Here is a 27,075-nt window from a genome sequence, read left to right as displayed (position 1 = left end):
GTGTATGTGTGTGTGTGTTGTGTGTGTGTGTATGATCCTTACATCTTCAAAATTATGGTATATTTCACGATAGTTTTAAAAGGAGAAAGCAAGTCTTCTTGTCATACCGTTGAAAAAATAGTTTTTCTGACGGAATGCAAAGTTATACTTGTGTGCATCCATAAACATTATCTTCTTTTCATATCTAATTCCTTTATCGTATCTCAGCTTGTTTGCAGTCCTGAGGCTCATGGTTTCTTTTTAGATAATGGTTTTGCCATGTGCCAAATGCATTTCACATGTAATACAGTTATAAGCTTCTGGAGGAACTCAGTCACCGACGATGTGCAGCAGTGGGACCGGGTCCATCAGCAAGGCCTACCCCTGGATCCTAAGACACTACCCTTTTGCTTTCCAATGACTTTGTTTCCATAGTTATGCTTTTGTAGAGAATGTTTGTTTGAGACTGTTTACCCTGTTCACATAGAGAGCACTTGGAATTGTTGGGTAATTCCAGTGTTAGAAGATGTCATTGGCTAATGTAGATGTCACCAAGGCATCCTGGAAGTGTTTAATAAAGGGCAAGCATGACATCACAAGTTTACTTTTGTTGAAACTAAGGTCAAGTCCTTGTGTCTTCCCAACTCTTCTTGCCTTCTTAGGTTTAATGTTTTCCAAAAGAAATGAATATTTAGGGAAAAAACAGAGCAGACACTATTAAAATAATTTCTCTTTCCATTTTCCAAGATCTTAGAAAAAAATTAGTTAGATGCTGAACAGACCAGAATAAAAAGACTATAATGTTTGAAAATAACAAAGCTGGAAAAAAATAGCTATCTGGTTAGAATTTGTTTGCAAGCTCGTGATCAAGAAGTGATGTTTTCCATTCCCCTCTTCTTCAAAGGCAGGAGCGGTGAAGGAAGACTCACGCCATCATCTTTCCAGAACACACTCTCACGTGAAGACGGCTCAGACCCACCAGGTTTGCTTTCTTCTAGTAGCTTGACATAGCTCAGCCCAGTCCAATCAGCCGTTATCTGATACATGGGCTTTTAAGCAACATGTTCACATGTGGAAAAAAAAGGAAAAGAATCAAAACCAAATCAAAGTTAGTCCTTATCATTTACTTAGCGTGAGATGTAAGAGAAGAGGGAAATAACCTTCTTAGAAAGGACCCTTTTGGGGTTGTGGGTTTAGCTCAGTGGTAGAGCGCTTGCCTAGCAACCACAAGGCCCTGGGTTCGGTCCCCAGCTCCGAGAAAAAAAAAAAAGAAAGGACCCTTTTAATTTGGTTAGGAGCAACATGACTAAATTATAATAGTGATTTTAATGACGGAATACCTGTATTTATTCCCAATGGTTTGTGTTCCACTTTTATTTGCGGTTACTCTACTAACGACTACGTTTATTTATCCATGACTACTTTTATTTAGTTCCCATTTCTTATCCTTGTAGTGGATTGCAGAATAATTATCTGTCTTAAGTAATCCATTTAAGGGCTGGAGAGATGGCTCAGGGGTTAAGAGCACTGACAGTTCTTCCAGAGGTCCTGAGTTCAATCCCCAGCAACCACATGGTGGTTCACAACCATCTATAGTAAGATCTGATGCCCTCTTCTGGTGTATCTGAAGACAGCTACAGTGTACTCATATACATAAAATAAATAAACCTTTAAAAAAAAGTAATCCATTTAAATCAAATATTAGTAATACTTGATTTACTCACTGAAATTACTTTTCAACTTGGCTTAATGGAAAATATGTACGATGCTTTATGATTATAAGCATGTGTAGTTTTCTTGGTCTTCTGGCTATTGACTTTTTCTTTCAAACTAGACTTGAGTAAAATTATTAATTTTTAAAGTGATTTTAGTTTTATTTCCTTCACCTTAAGCCAATCATTAAATTTCACAGTGATTTATGGGGTGAGGCAGAAGGAAGGTGTCATTCAGAAAGAATAGAGGCCATGGCCTGGTTGACCTCACTGGGGAAGCTGGAGGAGCACCGACTGCCCTGCTGGCCAGTAGGTGATGTTCCAAGAGCGGGAGAGCTGGTGTACAATGTCCTCAGCAGCGTCCAGCTTTTGCTGCTCAATCAGGCCATCACATGCTGTGGCTAGCGCGTTGGCAAGCGGCTCAGTTGCCTTGGAGTCACTCTCAGCAGAGATGATCGCTGCCTTCTTCTGCTACTCAACCTTTTCCTCCGAAGATCTGGCTGTCTCCGCTTTCCGCTGAGCTACCTGTTTGGCTCCTACTGCCTCAGTGAACTCCTTCCCGAAGGTCAGATGTGTCAGGGACATGTCATCCAGGATGAGCCCAAATATTGCTGATTGCTCTGTAAGGTCGTCGCTCACGTGCCTGGAGACCAGCTCTCTCTGGGTAATCAATTCTTCAGCATCAAATCGAGACACTACTAATTTGAAGATCTCTGAGGTGATAGGTGGCAGCACCTGCTCATCAAAGTCCTCACCAATGCTGGTGTAAATATACCAGGAAGCTGGCTGGCCATTGGCTGGAAGAGGATACATAGTGTGATGTGGATGTTCTGCAAGTCTTTGCGACCTGTACAGTCAGTCCACGGTCCAGTTAAAGATAATTGGTTTTTGTACCCAAGGGATGAGAAAGTGAGTCTGTTCCCCTACCACAATGTCCTGTATGCCATGGAATCGGTCGGAGATGACAGCTCTGTGCCCAGCATCTACATTACAGAAAGCAGAGTTTACCACACCTCCTGCAACTGCTAATGTCAGGCCGAAGTTTCCTATGGACTCAGACACATCGGCAGCTGTGACTCCTGTGGCTTCTACTCACACCTGCTTTCACTCTGACCTCCACATGAATTCCACGAGTAAAATTATTTTAAGCAATGTGTTTTACTCTTTTTTATCATCCTCTATATTTTTGTAGCCAATTTAGAAACACAAAATTAGCATAAACATTTAATAACCACTTTGGCCATCTGCTTCTAGAAGCAAAAACTATGTCAAGTGTATCTCTTTTTAAAGCTTTTGAAGCACATATTACTCTGCCAGAAATTTGCATAAAAATTTTATTAAAACATCACAGTGATTTTTTTTCCTTGAAACAAAGGTAATTTCTCTAGGCTATGCTGGCCATGAACTCACAAGAATATTTCTACCTCAGTCTCCCAAGATTATAGGCCCGGGCATCATAACTGGCTTCCACAGATCTTTCCCACATGCTTAAAAACTCCAGGGGTTCTGATAACGCAGATATAGAGTGAAATATAAGTGACTCAAATTTCATCCTTAAACTTTTTGTCAATTAGAATAAACCCATGAATGACTGGGCAAGGCCTGAATATCATTCATAATTTTCTTTTTCATCTGTGAAATGGAAAAAAAAGAAACATATTCCACATGAAGCATATATTTGGAAGGTAAGTATAAAAAATGTTTTCTTTGATAGAATCTGTCTCACTGCAGGAATGTCCACAAGACAGACAATCCAAGATAGGCAGGAAGAGATCGTATGCAGCATCCTGCCTCTCCAGCACCATGCACTGCTATACGCTTTATTTCATACCACTGACCTCTGCTGCAGGAATGTTTACTTTGATTTGAGGGGTTTTGTCCTGTCTTCCTCTTCCTGGCTTGGCTTTAGCTTTTAAACTAAAAATAAAAATAAATGAAAGCAGAGAACAATTTTACTAGCAAGTGTCTTACAAGAAATAACTGTAGTCCCATAAAGGTTTATCTTTTCTGATTTGTTCCAATTTGGGATACAATAAAATGCTAAAACAAAGATTAACATCACGTCCAGCAATCTAAATACACTATTTTTTTAAACCCACCCTCACAGATAGAACTTACAACTTCTGAAAGTTCAGTGAGGGATTTAAAACAGCTTAGCACTGCCAATGTCTGCTGCAATTCCCCTACATGTGCACCAAGACAGAGAATGTGCACGGGGGAACTTGGCATGACATTAGAAATGTTACGACTTTATATAATGTGACAGGATGTCCAATCTTCCAGTAAATACCATTTTAACAAAGATCAGATTTCAAGATAATCTCATTTAAATCCGAAGTTCAATATTCCCTGTTGGATATCAGATTGGAGATAAAGTTTGCCTTTCAAAAGTCTGTAATAGTTATGCTTCAAATGCATTTTATAGACTAAAATGCAAGCACATTTTGAATGCTATCGCCTTCTTGAAAAACAATATGGTAAGCTTTAAGTTTTCCGGCCAAAATGTGTGCTCAGAAAACACTAACAGAACTACCAAGAATATATCCTGTTCTCTTCGAACACATTTATTTCGTTCACTAAATTCAGACTTGCCGTTTTTAAAAACTGAAATTTTGTGTGTAGTCATTTACCTTGTAATTGGGAAGAGACTTTGGTTAATAACTTCATATTGTTCTTTATCCTATCTAAACAATATCTCTTAATATGCTAGGTTCGAATTTGGTAATTTTCTGAATTGTCTGTTAGTTATCTATTAAAACCTATGAGAATTGGCTGCTTTAAAATTGAAAAATAAAACTTATTTATCTATCAGGAACAAGTTGGATATCTATGAAACTTGTTAAGTATTTCAAAACTTGTAATTTCCTGGCTGAAAAATAATACTCCATTTGAGTCCATTCCTCCAGTCTGAGTAACCATGGCCAAAATCATGGTGTTTAAATGCCAATAGAGGCAACCTTCTAATAACAAGCCTTGTGTACTTTCATTCCTATGAAATGTAAATCATGTTTATCAGAAGGTCTGAGCTACTTCCTCATGTGAAATTGTGTGTTCTGCTCAGCCCTGTGTCTCCATAGGAATCTCCTTATGTCAGGGCTAATTCTGGGTCTGCTGAGTTCATGTAAGGTAGGATCTCCTCTCTCCTCTAAACTTCACATCATGACTTCTACTCTGTAAAATGGGAACAAGGCTTACCCTCAAGGAATGTTGGGAAGATAAAATAAGATGTTCCACAGGGGGAAAAAAAAACAGTCCAGGATAGTGCCAAGTACACAAATGGTAGCTATTAAAAATTGAACCAAAAAGATTGTGCTGTTACAAAACGAGAGATTTCTTTTTAGGTCACATTTTCAGCTTAGGAATGACTCAATGTGCCAATGGAGGTTTAAAGTGTCCTCTTTTAGTTCAGCATCGTGAGAGCTAAGCTGATCGATCCCTTTCGTGATTCGTCTGTAAGGCAGTAGAGAGCTGAACATTTGGCCATTGCAAAGATCAAGTCCCTGCTGCATTGAGCTCTGGTGAACTGCACTGCGGGTCTGCATTTCCAGTGATGAACATGTTAGAAACAATCAGCAACCCTCAGACGATGGCCAGTAAAATTAATTAGGAATCCTTCCTAGAAGGGACAAAGAAGAGCACAGAAAATCGAACCATAAAAGCAGAATACTAAAAATGATACAAGCCAACAAAAAAGAATTAAAAGCTAAACAAAAATAATCAAAAGTCAAATATGAACTAAGAAAGCCTCCAAATACAATTTAATGTGGAAAAACCATCAACTTTTCAAGTAGGTGGCCTTTACCAACTGACACAAACCCAAACATGGGACGTTCTTCATAATTTTCTTCCAAAAAACAGAGTATACAAGAGGAGGGTGAGAAGAGGAGAAAATTTTCAGAGGAGAAATCTGAGCATCACTCCAGGTGATGGAGCAGCAGTAACAGCAGCCATGAGTCATGTGCAGTCTACCAATGAAGAAAACACAATACGCTGAGGTCCAGGGGTACTCTACAAAACCCCTGCCAGCATCCCTTAAAGATGCTAACAGCTTGCTATCTAAGAGACAAATTGTCACAGAACAAGAGAAGGTTGAGAGGGCAGACCAAGTAAATGCAATGTTGAATCATGGGTAGAATTTCAGAACAACAACAACAAAGGACTTTAGTGGGGAAAAAATCTTGAGACATCTGAATAAAATCTGAGATTTAGTTATAAGTAATGGCCCAGAGTTGGTTTCTCACTGCGACAAATGCATTTTGGGTAACAGAAAATATTAAAAGCAGAAGAAATTTCTGCATAAATCTAAAAGTATCCCAAAAATTACAAGATTATTTTGAGATGAAGAAAGCATTTATCAATCAAGATATTTGTGTGTGTGTGTTGAGGAGTCAGGTAAAGTTCTCACAAAATCTTCTGAACTGAGATCAATCCCTAGGACCCACATGGAGGGCAAACCAGCACACAAGTGCTGCCCCCTTTCCACACACACACTGTAGTACAGGAGATCCCACCCTTCTCTGACACACACATTTAAATAAATGTGAATAAAATAATGAAATAACTTTTTTGTTGAAAGATATATAACGCATAAGATGGTTATGACAGTCATAACAACATGGACCGAAGACCCAAATTATGAGAGGCCAAAAGTTAAGTGTCCAGGTAAGTAGGGAAATGAAAATGTAGTGGAAGTTTTGAACATTCCATTCTCTTCTGCTGATCTCAAGTAGGCAGTTAAAAATGAAGGTGGGGTGAAATGGTAGAGTAAATTTGGATACAATATTTATAGTATGGTTTGCACAATCCTAAAACTAGCATATGGTAAAAACAAACTACATAATCTAAAACTTTGAGAGTATGTAGGACAAAGTAATAGTACATTAAACTGCCATAACAAATGGGTAATAAGATATCAAAACTCACACATACATACACACACACACATACATACACACATAAACACATACACATACATACACACACATACATACATACACACATAAACACACACACACATACACACACATACACACGCATACACACACATACACACACATACACACACATACACACACACATACACACACACTTACACATACACACACATACACACACTCACACACACATACACACACATACACATGCATACACACACATACACACACATACACACACACATACACACACACTTACACATACACACACATACACACACACTTACACATACACAGACATACACACACACTCACATACACATACACACACACTTACACATATATACACACACATACATACACACATAAACACACACACATACATACACACATAAACACACACACCACACACATACACACACACATACATACACACATAAACACACACACATACATACACACATAAACACACACACATACATACACACACATACACACACATACACACACACATACACACACATACACACACATACACACATACACACACATACACACACATACACACACATACACACACATACACACATACACACATACACACACACATACACACGCATACACAAACATACACACACACATACACACGCATACACACACATACACACACACATACACACGCGCACACACATTAAGTTTTAAAGTGTTCTCTGTCACCCATCAAAATATGAGGGAAACAAACCATCATGATATCAAATATAGAAATTATTAGCTGTATTAGAGTAGAAATCACTCATTTGACAAATCAGAATATCATAGGATTACTAAACTCATGTGAATATTTTGGGAAGAATGGAAATATGTTAAAGATAAAAATGAAGGAGAAGTCTGAAGAGAGACGGGCACTGAGAAGAGACCTTTAATATTCTAATGGCAATAAATATAAATATCTCAATAAGGACTTTTTCCTACAAGTCTTCTTTTACATTTGTGTAACAATTGATAAAGAGCTATGGTACAATATGATAATTTGTGAATGTGACCAGAGGAGGAGATGTAGGTCTTCTACTTGTTATTTGGGCTTTCATTCTGGTCTATGCTAAATCTGAGGGTCAAGGATTAAGTATCTGATATAAAAGTGAAAGGGTCTTGGTCTTGCCTGTGCTCCTGAACTGTAGATTGCTGTCTATAAGCAGGTGAGGGCAGATGAAAGACAAAGCTAGAACCTGTGATTGGACAGTAGAAAAGGAGGGCAGACTGAGAGATTTTTTGAGAGGAGAGAGAGATAGGTGAGAGGGGAGGAAGGAAGATGGAAAAAAAGAAAGACAAAATAGATCCCATGTGCTTTAAATAGCCACAGGTAGCTATGAATATCTTATAAGTTATGGATAATTATAGGACAATTTGTCTTTTCTAGGTGGGCAGCTTAAATTAATATCAATTGGCTCCAAGTTCGTTGTGTGGACATTTTGGGGGGTGAGAATTTACTGATATAAATCTGACTGATAAATTACAAGCCTCAAGAGTTTTGATTTTACAAGGTTACAGGATTTATGACTATAACCACAGAGGGCAGATGGCAGGGAATGTGAGCAGAGTTCATAGCAAGAGAGCTGCAAGATGGGCGGTCAATACATGGGGCTAGCCATGGAAGCAGCGAGATCATTGGGACTAGAAAGTAGCCAGAAATAGCATCGGATGGTGCTCTTTTTATTATTTAATGCCACAGTAAACAATACCCCAAAGTACAATAGCCCAGAAAGACACAAGAGAGATCCTATTAAGTGAAGAAGTACAGAAATGTATTCAAACAAAAAGATACAAAATTATGAAGAAAACACAGAGTTGGGAGGCTACTTGTTAGAACCTAATACCATAGTCAATGAAAGGTGATATCATGAATAGGGTGAATGCTAATAAATGCTTAAGAAACCTCACACTAAAAGAGGTTACCAATCAAGACCTACTGTTATCTAATGTTTCAACTTAATGGAGACTCTCAGACTAATGAGTAAGAGGCAGAATTTTTCCACACAGCACGGAAGCCTCCCGAAAGTCAGATTCTTAAACATGAAGAAGTCTAAATTAAAATCTTCTTGAAGAACTGAGCAGAGGTTTCAGCGTGTCTCTGATTTAGTCTTGAAAACTGAGTAGAATCATTCCTGCTACATTTTGTTGGCTGGAGGCCTATCACAAATCAACCCACCTTTAAATGGAAAGAATTCACACTAGTTTGAAGTAAAGTACCACCATATACTGTTTTCATTATTTTCATATACAAAACTCAATCACAGTTTGTTAAGGTTTAGACACTAAGTATCATCAAGAAAGAGGTTTGGCCCCAAGATGGCAGATCAAGAGATCTGGTCTTTGACATGGGACAGGGTCAGGAGAACTATAGGGGTCTCATCATAGGATGGCATTATTAGGAGGTGATGGAAATTTTGGAGGGCAGGGCTCTAACACACGCTTCCACCCAGATGTACGTGGATTACAAACGCCTACAAAAAGTCAGTGTCCATGAACTGAAAGTTCTGAAACCATGCCCGCAAATACAAATTACCTCCTTTGAAATGGTTTCTCAGGAATTTGTTACAGTGACAAAAAGTAAAAGAAAAGCATGAGTAACATATCAGTTTTAGGACCCTGATAAATAACCTCTACTATGACATGAGACTTTTGCTCAATGTCTATGAACTCAGAGTCAGGCCTACATTCAGATCAAACGCCTCAAATGAAGTTTCTTGGGTGAAGCTCTTTGAGTTCTGTTTCTTAATAAGGTCGAAAAAAAATAAAAACACATGTTTTATGTCTCCGTATTAGATAGGCTCCCCAGTAAAACAAAATCAGTGGAATGTATGGAGGGGGGAGGAGTAGAGGGAAAGAGAGAGACAGACAGAGAGACAGAGACAAAGAGATGGAGATATGTTGTAGAGAGTGAGTCTATAAGAAATTGACTCATGTTACTAGGGAATTTGAAGAGTACCAAGATTTGCAGTTAATAAGCTGGAGATCGACAAGAACCAATGGCATAGTGTGAGTGTGAGTCTAAAAAGTTGAAAAGCAAGAAAACCACTGGCATAGAGCCAACCTGACAGTCACCAGCGTTGGAGCCTAGGAAAGAACAATATCTAAGTTCAGTTTTGAAGACAAGGGGGAAGTGTCCCACCTCCAAGTTCAGGTAGTTAAAAAGATATAGGGGATCCTACCTTACATGAACTCAACAGACCTAGGATTAGCCCTGACATAGGAGATTCCTAAGGAGCCATAGAGATGGCTGGGTAAAACACACATTATTAAGTCTCTTATTCTTGAGAAATAACCTTTTGTTAGATTCAGACATTCTGTTTACTGGATGGGTCTTACATAAATTAAGGAGGGAAATCTGCTTTCCCAATTTAAATGTTAAAGACATCCCAAAAATACCCTCTCTGAAACACTCAGAATAATGTTTGACCAAATATCTGGGGACTCTGTTTTCCCATCTGACATACACAATTAGTCACCACACTAGGGAGTATAGCATAGCACCACATACCTGAAGTACAGATTCACATTTCACAGAGGTACAAACAGGGGCCAACTCTAGAACTTTGGAACTATATCAAGAGACATCTTTCTGTTCCCTTCATTAGGATCTTTGGGAGTGAAAGACATTTACTCAGTGACTCTTGGTTATCTTCTGGGCTCTTGACTCTGTTATCTCTATCATATTTCCTCTCCCATAGATGTGACCCATGTTTACACTTGAGTAACCAAGTCTACGTTCATCCTGCTTGCAAGAGCTGAGAACTTTCAAAAGACTCTCTTAAATTTGTATTAGCATTTTTAGTTCAGTTTGCTACAGTTCTGTGTAAAATGTGAGATTCTTACCTATTCACTTCCCCTTCTGACAGATAAAAGTCATCCAGCACACGCTCGAGACTTTGGCTCCTTGAGTGAGAGTGGCATGTCTATGAGTGTTCCTTGTAATAGAAGTCATGTGATAGAATAAAAAGGTCCTTGGGAGAGAGTGAATAAAGACTGAAAAGAATATCTATAAGCAAGTCCCAGCATGTCTGTACACACACACAGACACAGACACACACACACACACACACACACACACACACACACACCACTCTAATTAGAAACACAAAAGGAAGCAATCAACAGAACTGAAAAGTAAAATGAAACACCTCATTTGCATTCACAGTGAGTATGGTAGACCAAGACTTGTTAGCCTAAACACAACAAACACTCATGGGAATAATGTTTTAATTCTTAAAAGTCTCAGAAGAAAGTTTAACATAGGAGTTGCTATAGACTGAGCATTGGTGTCACTCAAAAACTCATATTGGACTCTTCCTGGTCAATATGATGACAGTCAGAGACAAAACATTTGGGAAGTGAGTAGGCTATTAGGTGGAACCCTCATGAGAAGGTACCTTGTATGAGGAATCCCAGAAAGCTTTCATATAGCTTCCTTTCTTTACAAAGTCAAAGTTCTGCAGTCTAACAATGGGTTGTCACTCAGATCTGACCTTGCTGCCACCCAGGTTTCAGACTGCCAGCCTCGAGGACTATGCAAAATAAATGTCTATTCTTTGTAAGCCACCCAATCTACTGCACTTTGTTATACTATTCTGTGTTCTCTATAACAGAATAATTGTGTGTGTGTGTGTGTGTGTGTGTGTGTGTGTGTGCGCGCGCGCGCACTCTTAATAATAAGGTATAATGACTTATAAAACAAAAGGATATTATCTCCTCAAAAAACTAATTGCAGTTGAAAAAGACTGAAGTGCTGAGCTAAAAGCCAAAAAGGATGATTTGAAATTAATATTCTCATATTCTTTTGGGTTTGCATTTTCTCCAATGATGCAACTGTTTAATAAGATGCACAGCAAACATTTAGAAACATTTAGAAAGTTTCTTTAGCAGTTTCAGTCCTAGAAAGTAAATTCAGCGAAGTTGTTAAAATTCGATGTCCAACAATGTTCGCTGAAGTACCATTTTTGTACGGGAATGCTAATGAAAGCATAACTTTTAATGAAGAAAAATCATGAACACTTGCCATTTCCAACAATAGGGTAACTGCTAAGTAAATCACGAAACATACATGGCTTAGGAATTTTAAAGCTATTAACACTTATGCTCCCATGAAATAGAAATGAGGTCATTAAAAAAATCAAACCATGTAAAATGTGATTTCAATTTAGTTTTAAATATATACACACGAAAACGTACAAGGAAATAAATCAAAATATTCACACTTTCTGTGTACTGCCATTGTGGCCAATTTTTATTTTCTTCTTTCTTCTATTTTTTTGTTTTCCTACTAGAAAGGACATATTATTTTAATAAGCAGGAAACAATAGAAACAATACATGCAAACTGAAAGGATGCAGTGTTAAAAGGCTTTTCCTTGAGCAATTGCACAAGAAAAGACGAAATTCTTAGAAACAAAGCCTCTAAGGAAAAAGTGGTCATCTCAGCACAGACGGGAGGACAAGAATGAAATCTGGGAAGTACAGAGAACAGATTCCAAGTGAATCAAAACAGAGTCAATTCCCTCAGGTGGGTGGTTTTCTATTTGGCACAAGACCCATTTATTCATACCAGATCTTGCCCAGAAGCAGTGAGATTAAAAACAACCAAAGGCAAAAATGATGTGAATACAGAGAGAATGGGAAAGGATACTGGAGCCTGCTGCCAGTGTGTCTTTATCAAGACTTGCCTAAGGCATTCATTCAGTAGGCTTTGCAGCACCAATAAATTTAAGCAATGTTTGAAAATAAGCTGAGACTAAGGTCAAAATCCACACTATAACCTTTCTGATTTGTTGCATTTAAAATATGAGAGGAACTGGGAAGATCAGTCATTAAGAACACTTGTAACTTAATCATGGATTCCAGCACACTTGGAGGGTTGCCCACAAACACCTGTAACATCCCAGTTCCAAGGAACTTGAGGTCCTTTACAGTTCTCGTCAGGCACCCACAGACACATTTGTGAATACACTCACAGAGACAGAAACAGGCAGAAAGACAGACACACACATTCTCTTAAGTTAAAAAAAAAAGAAATAACGTGAGAAATTGTTTCTAGTCTTCTGAAAATAGAGTTAACTCATTCATTCTTCACAAATTCACTGGCTATCTCTATTAAAATCCTAAATACAAAAAGAGCTATTCACAAAAATTGGTAGGTTCTTGGCCTAGAAGGATGACGCCTGATATTCAAAACTACCTAGAGTAGGAAATACAAAAGCAAATCCGAGTAACTGTAAAAACACTGTGTAACGAGGTCATTTGGGGCTTGATTACTTCTTCTTCTGCTGAAAAGACAAGGAGGAAACACCCCTCTCTGTGCCTCTGCACACTGGGCTTGGATAAAAGCGAGGTGTCCAGTACTAGGTACGGCAAGAATTACAGCATGAGCCTAGGAGACCACAGCAGCCTTTGAGTGATCTTGCTAATCAAATCTGCTAAAACTTCTCAGAAATATCAGCTGATTGTTCGCTGGGATTCTGGTGTCTGCAGTCGTAGCAAATGTCAACATCTCTGTAGACTGAATGGAAACTATAGCACAAAGGCATATTCTACAGCTATCTCGCCTACTGTATGACGTTCATCCCATGAATGACCATTCAGATCTTAAAATGTGGTTATTCTGTATTAGAATATACTATACATGTAAATACACACTAAATTTCAAAGAGTTAGCAAAAAGATATAATACAAAAATAACCAGATTTTTCTTACTGTTTACATCCTGAAATGGTGATTTTAATATTAAAGTTACTAAAATTATTTCCTATTACTTTTAAGCCATGATTTCTACAAAACTTGAAATTATATACGCAGTTTGCATTTGGGCTGGTTTTTCACCTTCCTTGGTGCAGAACAGTTAATCAAATTGAGGATACCATCATTGACCCTTCCAAGTCTTGTTTTTGCAGCTTTTTGTGTAAGGAAAGATAATTCTTTGTTCTAAGTGGAGAGAGAGAAAACAGCCTCAATCCTTTGAGTTCCTGGTGTATCAACTTGGATCTGAGTGCGTTTGTGGAAGCAAGAAATGTCAATTAATTTCCATAAATGTGCAAGATGAGGGCCAAACCCCAAAGGCACTCAGAATGAACCTTCCTGTTGACTGCACAGTGGTTAGGGACTGTGGTGAGCTCCTTAAGCAACACTGTTCTGTTTTGTTGCCAACGGAGAGTGGAGGAAATGATCTAAACAGATTTCATAAGAGGAGTCTGAGTACTCAATCACGATGAACCTATGAACGCTCAAAGCAATGGGAACTGGTTTTCATTTTTATCCAGGAGTATGTTCCCTTTTATTTAGGTCAGAAGGTTTTCTAATTCGTTTTTTAAATTGAACACTAATCTAAAGCCTATGTGTCCCAATATGTTACATTATTTCACCAAGAGCATCTCAACTCGCTACTTAAATTCTTCTCCAAGTTTGAATAACAGAATAGATCCTAAGATGAAGGTTAAACTGTGTGGTCCAGTACTCACAAGAGTGTTACCATTTTCACTTTTCCCTTTAACAAATATTTACTGAGTTCTTATTATGTGCCAAGCTCTCTGCTACGAATTAGGAATAGAGTGGATATTTTTAATAATTAGAACAAGTTCACTGATCTCCTAGAAATTATAGTCTGGTACGGGATGCAGAAATCAGAATAATTCAACAATCAAGTGAAATGATTGGCTTCAGACAGGAGGAAGTCTTGCTTTGCCACTGGACCAGCCAGGGCAAGGCTGTAAACCCAATTATCCATACAATAAGCCGATGTGCTTGATCTAAAATGTATGGGAACACAGCAAGTCAGACTGGGATGTTGGACGTATTATCGTGTAACTTGTTATCTAGGCATGACTCACAGTGAGCCCAGAGTTCAGATAAGGGCCAACGATTTAGAAATATACTCATTCATTATGGTTTGCATGCCGACTGAGGAAGTTACAACCTCAGCCAACAGCAGATGAGGAGGACTCAGCAATACCAACAGGTTTTCTGTCACTATTTAGGGGATTTACAGTGTATCCAGCTAGGACTCCTGCAGTGACAGGCTTGCCAATGGGTCTAATTAGCAGGATGTCTTATAAGCACCTGAACCATAAGTCCATACAGAATTCTGGTGTCTGGAATGCTGAGAAATGGAGGGTGGGGAAAAATTGAATGAAGGAGTTTGGGAATAAAGGCTTGTGTTTAGGGGCATTATGGGAACTGTCCAAGAAAAGTTTTCATTGGGAGAACACGAGAAATTCAGTGGCCAGAACTGATTGGTATCTAGATTAAGTTCATGGGTGTGAAGATGCTATTCAACTATGATTCAGAATATTCTGTTAAAGGCTGGTGCTTACTCCCAAGAACCCTACTTTGGAAGGAGAGGTAAGGATTTAAATTCCCTAGTAATATTTTTTCTTTTGTTTTATGAAGCCCCCAAGTAAATTTTGTATGCTTTGAGAAATGACACTTTAGTTTAAAATATTTTCTTAGTCTTGTGGTTTGAATGTGAAAGGGCTCCCCTAAAGGACCTTTATATTTGACTGTTCACAGCTGGTGGTAGAACTTGAGGTAGGGTCTAGCTAGAGGAAATTGGTCACTATGGTCAGGCCTTGTGGTTTCTTAGTTCAGCTAAATTTCCTATGCAGTGTCCACTTTGTCTATTGAGATGTCTCAATAGACACTCAGTGGCTTCACATTTCTACCACTGTCCCTTTTCCACCCCGACAGACTGTAAGCCAAGATAAACATGTCTTCCCTTAAGCTGCTTTTTCTAAAATATTTTTATAACAGCAATGAGAAGGTAACTTGCATTCAACTTCATGCCAACAGCTATGAAGTTAACTGAAAAGCTCAACTGGGAATACATCCTTCAGTTGGAATTCTTCCCAGTGATTGTTATGAATCTATCCTGAGAAAGGTGCCATTTCTCTAGACACTGAGGTGGAGAGAGACTAGTAATTATACTATCTTGAAATTTGAGAAGGCAGTGGCCAATGCATTATAGAAGATAGATAGATAGATAGATAGATAGATAGATAGATAGATAGATAGATAGATAGATAGACAGACAGATAGATAGATAGATAGATAGAATGATTCTAGTGCAGTTTATAAGAAAGAGCTGACACTTCAGTAGGTGTTCCATGACCATTTATGTATAGACTGTTGTAGAGTACCAAGAATTTTAATTCCATACACAATTCACACATAGTCACTTAAATTCATGTATAATACATAATCTAATAATATATATCTTATGTAATATATATATATAAAATAGAGTTTATACATAAACCAAGCACATAAAATATATCCATTTTATTCTCTAAATCAATGATTCTCAACCTTCCTAATGCTGCACCCCTTTAGTAATACAGTTCCTCATGTTGCGGTGACCCCGTTCATAAAATTATTTCATTGGTGCTTCATAACTGTAATTCTGCTACTCATGAATCTTAAGATAAATATATGATATTCAGACTATCTGATATGTGACCCCTATGAAAGGGTCATTTGACCCACCCCAGGTCGAGAACTGCTATTCTAAATACATGTCTCAATCCTATAGATCTTAATAGATACTCATATTTGTCAAAAAATTATTTGTCCAGTTATTTTAATGATTTTTAAATTATTCAACAACATTAGTGATTTTGTTTGCTTGTGATATGGTTCTATTTTATAGTTCAGACTGGCCTCAAACTCAGGATTCTCCTGGTTCAGACTAGCTTCAACCTCAGGATCCTCCTGCCTCAGTTAGAAATACAGGGATGTGTCACTATCACCACTTTTAGTCCGTTAGTGCAACTTTTAGCTGATAGACGCACCACTAGTTAAATGATGCTTCATGCTCCGCTACAGAAAAGGTTTTTTCATCAAAGTTAAGTTTATTAGGGACTAGGAACACTAAAATTCCTTTAGGAGAGGATATTTGTCCTGCAGAAGTATCTAGGTTTCAAACTGGAATCTCTCCTCCAGTCACCATCTAATATCAGAGAATAGTGACCCTCTGTCATAGATCTTAATGGAAGAATGGAAGGCAAAGGGAACAGGGAAAAGGGACAGGAATATTAGCCATGGTTCCAGCTTCAGGCAGCCTGACACTTGAGAACCTGACCTACATGTATAAGTCAGCAAAGTTTACTCTGGACGACCTTGTAGTATGCCTAGTCATACTGGCCTCCTGTGCCTTCTCTCTGTAGAGGATTCCCCCTCCTTGTAGTCACATATTTTAAACAGTAGTCAACTTAGAATGTGCATTCTCAATTGTCTGCTGTATAAGACTCTCATACTACAGATCACTGCTTCTTTGCCCTAAAGTAATACGCTGTTTTCTGAGTGTCTTTCCTCTCTATTCAGATACATGGATACTGCCCCCTTTGTGTCGACAGCTCTGAGCTCATGAGTGCCAGAGGCTTACTGGCTGGACTTACAAACCCAGAGCTCAAAGCCTAGACAACTAAAGGCTTATGACTCTAGACTTAAAAAGCCAGACGGTAAATGCAGCTTTCTGTGCTCAAGTTAGAGAAAGTTATGGGAAGTCAAACCTATTGACCTACCATTAATGACCCCCAAAAATTAGAAGTTTGTTGCTCCCAGCATTCAAACCCTAAGACTTATAACTGTAAATGCTCAGGTCAGAAATCTGTTGCTCTGTAATTTAATCTACCACAGCCTGGTATCCAAAATCTCATGTTACAGTTTGTGAGCTTCCAGTGTTAGGACCCTTGGGTCTTCACCTTGGCTGGGTCTCAGAAACTCTTGAAATGGCTGGGGCTTGAAAATCTCACTCACAGCTCTTCCTGGCATTTGCTTCGTTGCCTCCCACATTCTCAACTCTCCACAGGATTTGCTTCCAACCACTTTCTGGAACTTTCCAGCTACGTTCCCATTACTGCTGGGTAGGTATGGGGCTAAAAGCTCTGGGAATACTTCTGGGTTTGATGCAACCAGTTCATGGCATTCTATTCATGACAGACATGCATGTGAACACACACACACACAGGCAATATTTTGGCCTTTGCTGGAGCCAAGTGTCGCTATGCTGGGACAGAAGTCTTCCAGACTAACCTAACAAGATTGAGAAAGTAGCCTGCTTATACAGTTAGAAAAGATACATGTTGTGCTCAAATTATAACTTTACTAATAACAGCTTGCATGTGCATGACTTCCAGTTCCACCAGTCACAGATCGTACTTATAGACCAATCGCAAGCTTTGCTTAGGAGTCAACCGCAAGCCTGGTATGGAGTAATAATAGCCTTTTGCAGCCAAGGAGGTACAGACTTCCTGTAGTGAGTGGGAATAACTGCAGGATGAATATGGTCACCTAGGGTTCTCCCACAGACTTATCTTCCTGAGAGGAGGGTCCACACAATCAGACAGGAGAATCATCAAAGACAGGGATATTGCTTAATTGCTGGTTCTCCCCTTAAGACAGCTGAGCATGAAGGAAGAGCTTAACAACTGTCCATCAACTGACTAAGTGACTTGCTCATAATTTACCCAAAGAAAACAAAATGTTAATGACAGCAGATAGTTACGATCTGTCATGAAGAACTAACATTGTCAACAGTGTTCCCCAGTGCTTAATTTCAAGGCAAATGCCCTAGGGTGGGTTGGGTTCCTCTGATTTGTCTTGCCAATAACCCAAAGGCTATGTCAGACAACTATAATCTGCTATGATTCTTCAAATTAACCAGCCCTACCTTGGCTTATTTGTACCTTTTCCAGAAGAACTATGATAAAGTGACTACATTCTACTAGTCACCAAGGCTGGTAGCATTTCTCCTTGTTGGGCTATGTTACTCTTTAGTTGTTATCTTTAATACAACACCTTATCCTTAGAAGCTAACCCTGAACTTTGACCTTACCATATCTAAGTAATTGCAGTAAGCAATAGCAACAATTTAAGAAAAAAAAAAAAAACACTGATGGAACAAGTCAGATGCAGTAGGACATACCACATACCTATAATCACAAGTGGTGGACTAAGACAGAAGAATCTTGAGTTCAAGACCAACCTATATAACAATATTCAATGTAACAAAACTTGGTCTCAAAAAACAAAGCCAACCAAGCAAATAAGAAACCCCAGTGGCAGACAGAGTAGATGACGGGTACGGGTAGGGTACGGGTTGACTAGAGTTACCAAAACAGAGAATCTACACATTTATCTATTCTTCTCCACCCAGGAATAAGGGGATGATGATAGCCTTCAGATTCTAGTCAGATGTAACACCTGTCAGTGTGGGATCAATGGCTGAAGCCAAGTCAATAAACAGAGCAAACACAAAGAGAAATAAAGAGAAAAAATAAAGAAGTGGTCATTGTTGGCAGGCTTAGCAAACACCAGCTTAATGAGAGTTGCAGTAACAGCCAAGGGTGGAGCTAGGGGTTCATCCTGAGGCCTCACCTTTGGCATCTCTGTCTACACACACTAGAGAGGGGCAGAGAGCTCTCTGGCTGTCATCTCTTATAGTACACCATCATCTGACCCTTTGAAAGGAACTTAGAGGGACCCTCCACTTGGAAAATTCCTTATATGGGGCTCGGGTGTTCAGTGCCTCCTGGTAGAAAAATTTCCCAATAGAAGATACTTTTGAAATTATAAATGAATAACCAATACCACAACCTGAGAGTGTAGCCTCAGTGTAAACGTTAACCCGCCCCAGGTTTCTCCCAAACTGTTGTTATCTGAGCGATTAATATTTTCTCAGTGAGGTTGTGAAGCCTTTCTTGGTCTGGAATGAGGAAGTCTAGGACACTAAAACATTCTTCCACCAATGAACCACATAATAAGACGATTTCAATAGTCTTGTGTCCAAACCAAAAATATATTAGAATCACAGTAGATTATGGCTTCCGAGAAAAAATCGTTAGTGTTTGTTTTTTGTTTGTTTTTGTAGGAACCCATTAATTTTGGTGCTTATCATGGTAATTTACATTATGTTAATAATTTCCCAGTCATCAGAAAATAACTGGGAAATTTAATAGCATTAAATTTAAATTGTCTAGCATTTAATAGACAAGGCACTATACCAGTGTACCTCTGACTGACAATGATTACACTGAGCAGTCTGTATTCCCAATAACCATTGAGGTTACACTGTAGTCTAACCCCGAGTGTCAGTCAGGACTACCCTGATATGTGTTCACTGAGTATCAGTGTTGCTTTATTCTTCTCAAGAAAATCTACTGAGCACTCCATTGAAAGAACAAACTTTCCTAAATCCAATGAAAGTTCTGCCCTACTTTTAAGTTAAACATTCCTGCATACATCCACATGTATGTAAACTACTATACCTCAGGATCGTGGTTTCAAATATTTCTGAACACTAAGAAGGTCTTTTTGTTTCTGTTCACAGATTTGCAGTTTAGCAGTTCCAAGTGGTGGAGATACTCCAAAGGAGTAGCCTCTCGCAGCATAAAAGACTCTTTGTTGCTGTGTTCTCGTGTTTACAATCCATTCAGAATGTTTTAGAATACTGCCGTCATGCTCTACTCTATTTTATATTAAAAAATACAAAAGTTCCTCAGAAAACTCGTAACAAGCTTAAGAGAGAGCAATTCAAAGTGAATACATTATAGATTTGTAAACAAGAGATCTTAGATGTCCTGATAGAATGACTGACTGAAAATTTACCACACAGACTGAGAACCTATGTAGTCTGATGCAGAAGAGAGAAGATCATATTTTACCAAGCTCATTGGAAGACCGACATGAATTCAAGTCAAGGCTTGCTACAAATAGGGCAACTACATAATTTTTGTCAAAATGGAACGCTGAGACAATGAAAGGGGATGCTGTAATCATCCAGCTTTCTAAAACAGGCATAAACGGGGACCTGGAAAACTAGATCACCATAATTTGAGGAAACGCGGAGGTCACCAGGGGCAGTTGGGAAAGTTTCAAGGTGATTTAAGTGTGAAATAAAGAAGCCTGAAAGAAAGCAGTGTTCTGTTTTGAGTTTTAGTGAGTAAATTCAGAGACCCAGGAGGAGACCAGCAGCGCGACTTAATGTCATCGATTCTGACACAGTCAAGGTTTAGAGCGCGTCTCCTTTATTTTCCCAAAGGAAAAAATTATCGAAATGAAAGTTAGTGACTCTTTCTGGACGCATCAGATGAAATAATGTTGCACGGCAAACCTCTCCTCCCAGATCTAGCAAGACATGAAAACAACATGAAAGCATGAAGGCAAAGCTCTTTGTATTTACTAGGAAAGGAAGCTTCTGGAATCATAGATGTTCTCATAGTGATTCCCATTAGTCGCTGAAGTTTTAATGTGACTGAGAATGAAAGAAAAATGTTTATAAGGATGCTACCTAATGGGAACCACCCACGCCTTCACAAGTTCTACCTCCAGAAACCCCACCCAACTCTTCTATGAAAAGCAAAAAGAATCTCTCTGTGGCAAGGTTTTCAAGAAAGAGACAGATCTCCCTGAGGCAGGTGTAGTTCTTCTTTTAGGGGAAAAGACACGGACAGTCCTTTATTACCTGTGCACAGGGCATTTCCTGCGACTTTTACTTCTCCAGACTTTATGCTTCGTGCACAGAGAGAAAAGACAGAGCAAGTTCTGGGGACACTGGCCTTGCAGCACAGGCCTACTGAAAGACTGAGAGTGAGTCATAAGGTTACAGAATGCTGGTGCTTCAGAAATGGCTCAGTGGATAAGAGCATGGGCTCACGTTCAGCTCCTGGCACCCACAACATGCAGTGCACAACCATCGGTAACTCTAGCTCAAAGGAGGTCTGAAGACTCTGGGCTCTGTGAGCTCTGGCACTCACATACATATACACACAATTAAATAATATAAGTTAAAATTTAGAGGACTTTTATTAATTCTTTGAGAGTTTGAGGCAATATGTTTTGATTATATTCACCCTCTCTCCTCTACATCTTTGTAGATCCACTGCCCTTCTGTACCTAACCAACTTTACCTCCCTTCCCCCTATTGATCTTTCAAGATCAATTTGTGCTATGGAAACGTTCTGAATGTGTGACCTCCCACTGGACTGTGGTCAACCTATCAGGAATCACATCCTTAGAGAAGACTGTCTCTCCATCTCCCAGAAGTTAACAACTGTCAATAACTCCAAGGTTAGGGATAGAATTGCACACACAATTCTTGTGCTAAGATTCAGTCTGGCTTAAGACTGAGGCTTTGTGTATGACGTTGCAACCACTGTGAGTTCGTATGTGCAGTGGCCCTTTTGTGCTGAAAAGACAGTTTTCTTGTAGTCATCCATTGCCTTTGGTCTTTACGCGCTTCCCAACTATTCTTGAAATAACCCCTGAGCTTTGGGAGGTTGTATGACAGACATATTTCCTCTAGGGCTGAACATTCTGGTGTCTCTTATTCTCTGCACTGTGGCCCCTTGTGGGTCTTTGTGCTAATCACCAGCCTCTACAAATAGAAGCTTCTCATACAAATGATGAGTTATATTGATCTGTGGATATAATAAGTCATTAATTAAAAGTTATATTATAATATCATTAATACTATATTCGCCTAGCAGAAAAATAGTTCTATGCTCTCTCCTAGGGCTAATGACCTGTCTAATCATGGGTTCTTATCCCAATAATGTTGCCAGGCATGTGTTTCATCCTGTGAGAAAGATTTAAATCCAATCAGAAAATGGTTGATTACTTTCATAATACTTATGCCATTATTAACACCAGTCAGCATATCTTGCCAGAGCAGTCATCATTGTGGCTTGCAAGTTTCATAGCTGAATATGACTGATAATTACTTCTCTCTGCTGGTAGAGTACATAGTAACTTCTAGTACTGTGAAAGTTAACTAGTGAGGATAAAACGTCCACATCAGTAGCACCTTGATTCTTTCCACGTTGTATGACTTGTGTGGTACCTTTGGCAACAGTATTTTGCCACCAAGTTCTAGAGGAACATAAATAAGTAATACCTCCTATAGATGCATTAATGTACTAGAACATAGTTGATTTTTTTTTAAAGCAACGAGCTTAAAGATAAGTAAAGAGAAATTCCTCAAACTGAGATAAGAAGAACAAAATAATGATGACCAATAGAAACCATAGCATTAAAGAATGATGTAGCAATTCAAAATATGTACTATATGCAAGCTGGCAACGAGGGGTAAGGCAAAAGGAAGATTAATTAATAATAGGTGAGAAATTTCCAAGATTAACAACAAACACAAAAACCACAGACTTACGGAGCTTAGCAAACACAGAGCAGGATGAAAATTGTAAAATTCAGAAACCAAAATAAAAAGAAGAATCTCAAAATATTCCTATTTCAAGAAAATTATGAATACTGTGAAATCGAGAATATTGTGAAAATTCTCTGCTATCTGGGAGCTGTGGGAGAGCTAAGACCCTTTCTCTGACCCTTTCCTCAGGACAGCCTTCAGCAGGTGGACAGATGACGTTTCACTGTGCTCGCACTTGTATAACTACCGTTCAGCTACTTCCAATCATTGCCCTGCCTTTCCTTCCATTGTCTGCTGCGAGCAGTACTCTATAACCTTACGACAAATAATTTTCCTCTGTTTAATTTTTTCTTTTCATGGTTTTCTTTTCACCATGTTGGGGTACTTAAGCAATTAAAAATAATGAAGGAGTGGTTTCCTTGTGAAAATCAAGAAAGTTGAAAATGGCATAAGAAAATGAGCACAGTGTAAGAATTAAATCAAAGTATAAAAACATGTATGTATGAAAATGTCACACTGAAACAAATTGCTTCCTGGGCTAGCTTAACGAGTTACTTCTCTTAGTTAAAAGAAAAAAAAAAGTGCACAATTCCCTAGAGTCTTATAGATAAGTTAGATTCCAAAGTAATTATATTTCTAATGCTTTCCTGTGTTTATACAGTCATTGCCATATCTTTCAGAATAGCATGTACTGTTTCTTTTGACTAGACTATATTTTCCCACTACTCAATCTTTATGATGTGGCTGTGTACATGTGTGTGTGTTCTCAAGAATAAACCAGCAACTGTAGGAGAAAGAAAAACAAAGAAACAAGGGAGTGGAATACAGCAGGGAGGAAGGTATTAGTTAAGTACAAGTATGTGTGTGCGTGTGCACATGTGCATGTGCATGTGTGCGTGTGTCTGTCTGTCTTTAAATGTCACGATAATCCTTTTGTAGTCTGTCTAAAAGAAGATAACAAAAATACTTTGTACCACTCAGAAAACGAAGACAAAACCTAATACATACGCGCTTTCTTTCAAACGGTGGAAACTTGGACCTTAGCATTGATGCGTCAGACTAAGGTGCAGTAATGGCAGAAAAGACTAATTAGGCTGTCTAGTTCTTGGCATTGGACTCAGGATAAATCCTCTTAATAGTTTCCTTTAGACTAGATTCCTTAGGTTCTTAGATTTTTAAAAATTCTCACTGGGGTGATGTCTTAAAGACTAATGTCATTTTGTTTTATTTTATTTCTCTACACAGAACTTCAAGAGAATACGCGATTCCCGTGTGACTGTCTAATTCTATAAGTTTGAAACTCAATTGTTCCCCCAAGATTTATATGTTAAATGCTTGCTTTCCACCTGTAGTGTATTTTGGAAGCAAAGGAGCCTTTTGTAGATGGGATCATGAGGAAGGAAGTTGGATCCTTGGAGAGGCCCTCTTGAAAGGGCTGTGGTCCTTCCTTTGTCTCTGCTTCTTGGCTGCCAAGAGGTAGAAAAGTCCCCGTACTGGCTGGTTTTGGGTGTCAACTTGATACAAGCTGGAGTTATCGCAGAGAAGGGAGTCTCCCTTGAGGAAATGCCTCCATGCGACCCAGCTGTAAGGCATTTTCTCAACTAGTGATCAAGGAAGTCCCCTTGTGGGTGGTGCCATCCCTGACCTGGTGGTCTATAAGAAGGCAATCTGAGCAAGCCAGGGAACGTAAGCAAGTCAGTAAGTAACATCCCTCCATGGCCTCTGCGTCCTCCCCCGCCTCCTGCCCTGTGTGAGTTCCTGTTCTGAGTTCCTTTGGTGATGAAAGGCAATGTGGAAGTGTAAACTGAATAAACCCTTCTCTCCACAACTTCCTACTTGGTCATGATGTTTGTGCAGGAATAGAAGCCCTGCTAGGACAGCCCCCTCCACCACATGCTCCCACCATGATTTACTGCTATGACATCAAGAGTTTGGTGACCAAGCAACTGTGAAGCAGAGCCTCTGGAAATCACAGGCAGACTGAGTTTCCAGTGTTTTAAGTTGACCATCTTGGCTATTTTGTCTCACCGATGGAAGACAGACTAATGCTATGAAGTCAGTGATGCCAATGACCATATTATAATTAACTTTGTATCCTGACTTGAAGCAGTCATGTTAGTGCCTGGTCTCTACATGCTTTTTACAGATGGGTGCTATATCCGAAATATGATTCGAAAACCTTAATGATTTAATGACTGACTCATCAAAACCTAAGTCAAATGTGACACAGATCTGTCTCTACCTCTAAACACAAAACATTTTTCAATACTTTTCATTTTTCAATACTTTTCAGTGCAAACATTGCATGTAAACTAGACGTCAGGGAAACTCCTTTCTTCAAGCTGTTCTAACTTGATTTGTTCATCTAGACTGTGCGTGTGTGTGAGTGTGTGTGTGTGTGTGTGCGAGAGAGAGAGAGAGAGAGAGAGAGAGAGAGAGAGAGAGAGAGAAATTTTAGCAAAGCCCTTCATTAAAGTAACTTGACAAAATAACACTCCCATTAAGAACAAAATCACTGTTATGGCGAACAAGCCATGATATATAATATTGTTCAATTAACTGCAGTAGATATGATAACACAAGGTCTTTTTCATGATGAATAAATTTAAAATATCTAAAAGTAATTACCTGCCTTATAAAAAAGGAGAAGAAGAAATAAAAAAAGCACAGGATGTCAGAACATTTCAGTGGAGTCTGGTGTGTGTGTGTGTGTGTGTGTGTGTGTGTGTGTGTGTGTGTGTGTGTTAATTAAATTTTCACCACTGTGTGGACTTTTTTGTAAGCTGTCACAGTGTAATTCATTCCACCCTTGAGGCTGTCCCAGTAAAGGGGATGCTTCTTTCTCAGGAAAACACAATTCCACATAGCTAAGATTTTCATGGTGTACCCAGTTGTACATGAAAAACCAAAATTGTGTTCCTAATTATCTCTGATCCTCTACCAGCAGAGTCTGCCGTTATTCCTGCAGAAAAGCCCCCATGTTCCTACTAAAGAGAACCACAGTATGAGATGAAAAGAAGGCAGCATCTATTGTATTTAAAAGTCAGCATCAAAAGAGGTTGCCTTTTGGATCAGGACACAGTCCAGTTGGGCTGGGAGTCACTTCAAGGCTGAAAGGGAGGGGCAGCAAAAACAGCAGCCTTTTAGAAGATGTCAGGGCAGTGCTAGGCCTGAGAGGCTATACTCAACTGCTTGGCAGGCCACCACTATGCCTTAAGTTGATGGAGAAAGAACAAAGAAAATACCTGGTATTCAAGAACTGAATCTCAACTGGGATTCAGGATTGCCCTTTTGATTTTCAAAGGTAGTACTCTACAACACACACACACACACACACACACACACACACACAAAAACAGAAGGAGAGAATTGTGATGTAAATGTATTTGTGTGCATGCATGTGTGTGTGTCTGTGTGTGTGTCTGTGTGTGTGTTTGTGTTTGTGTGTGTCTGTGTGTGCGTGTATATGTGTGTGTCTGTGTGTGTATGTGTGTGTGTTTCTGTGTGTGTGTCTATGTGTGTTTGTGTGTGTGTATATGTGTGTGTGTTTGTGCGTGTATATGTGTGTGTGTCTGTGTGCGTATGTGTGTGTATGTGTGTTTCTGTGTGTGTCTATGTGTGTTTGTGTGTGTGCGTGTGTATGTATATGTGTGTGTGTCTGTTTGTGTATGTGTGTGTATGTGTGTTTCTGTGTGTGTGTCTATGTGTGTATACGTGTGTGTATATGTGTGTGTTTGTGTATATGTGTGTGTTTGTGTATGTGTGTCTGTGTATGTGTGTGTATGTGTGTGTGTTTGTGTGTGTGTATGTGTGTGTTTGTGTGTGTGTTTTTGTGTGTGTGTGTGTGTGTGTGTGTGTGTGTGTGTGTTTAATGTGGGTTGAATGTGGCTGGATCTTTTACCTTCTCATTTGGTTTCAGCCTCCTATCTCCTTAGATAGAAGAGGGAAGATAAATAATATGAGAGAAAGAAAATAGCATTTAGCAAACAACCCCAGCCTCCACACACACACAGCTTTGTAAAACTGTTCCATTAGAGCTAAGCTCACCTTGGAAGCGTGGAAGCTGTAGACAACCTGAGCCAAAAGAAGCAGCAACAGGCGCGGTACCGAGTTTGTCCACTGTTACTCACCAAGAACCTTGTTCAGAGCCTTCACGTGTGTTCGCCTCTACTGCGAGGTTTTCCCAGACGTCTCAGTTCCAAGGGATCGTCTACATTCACCCGCCACACTCTGCTGCCGCCGCCACTCAT

The 27,075-nt window shown here is 39.1% G+C and overlaps 1 pseudogene; it reads right to left on the bottom strand.

The window, feature by feature from the left end:
- Nucleotides 1-1,908: 1,908 nt before the first annotated feature.
- Phb1-ps19 (prohibitin 1, pseudogene 19) lies at nucleotides 1,909-27,075 on the bottom strand (annotated as a pseudogene).

Source organism: Rattus norvegicus, chromosome 20, assembly GCF_036323735.1.
Source record: "Rattus norvegicus strain BN/NHsdMcwi chromosome 20, GRCr8, whole genome shotgun sequence".
In the NCBI taxonomy this organism is placed as follows: Eukaryota; Metazoa; Chordata; class Mammalia; order Rodentia; family Muridae; genus Rattus; species Rattus norvegicus.
Note: the sequence above shows the minus strand (reverse complement) of the source record. Positions and strands in the feature narration are given on the sequence as shown.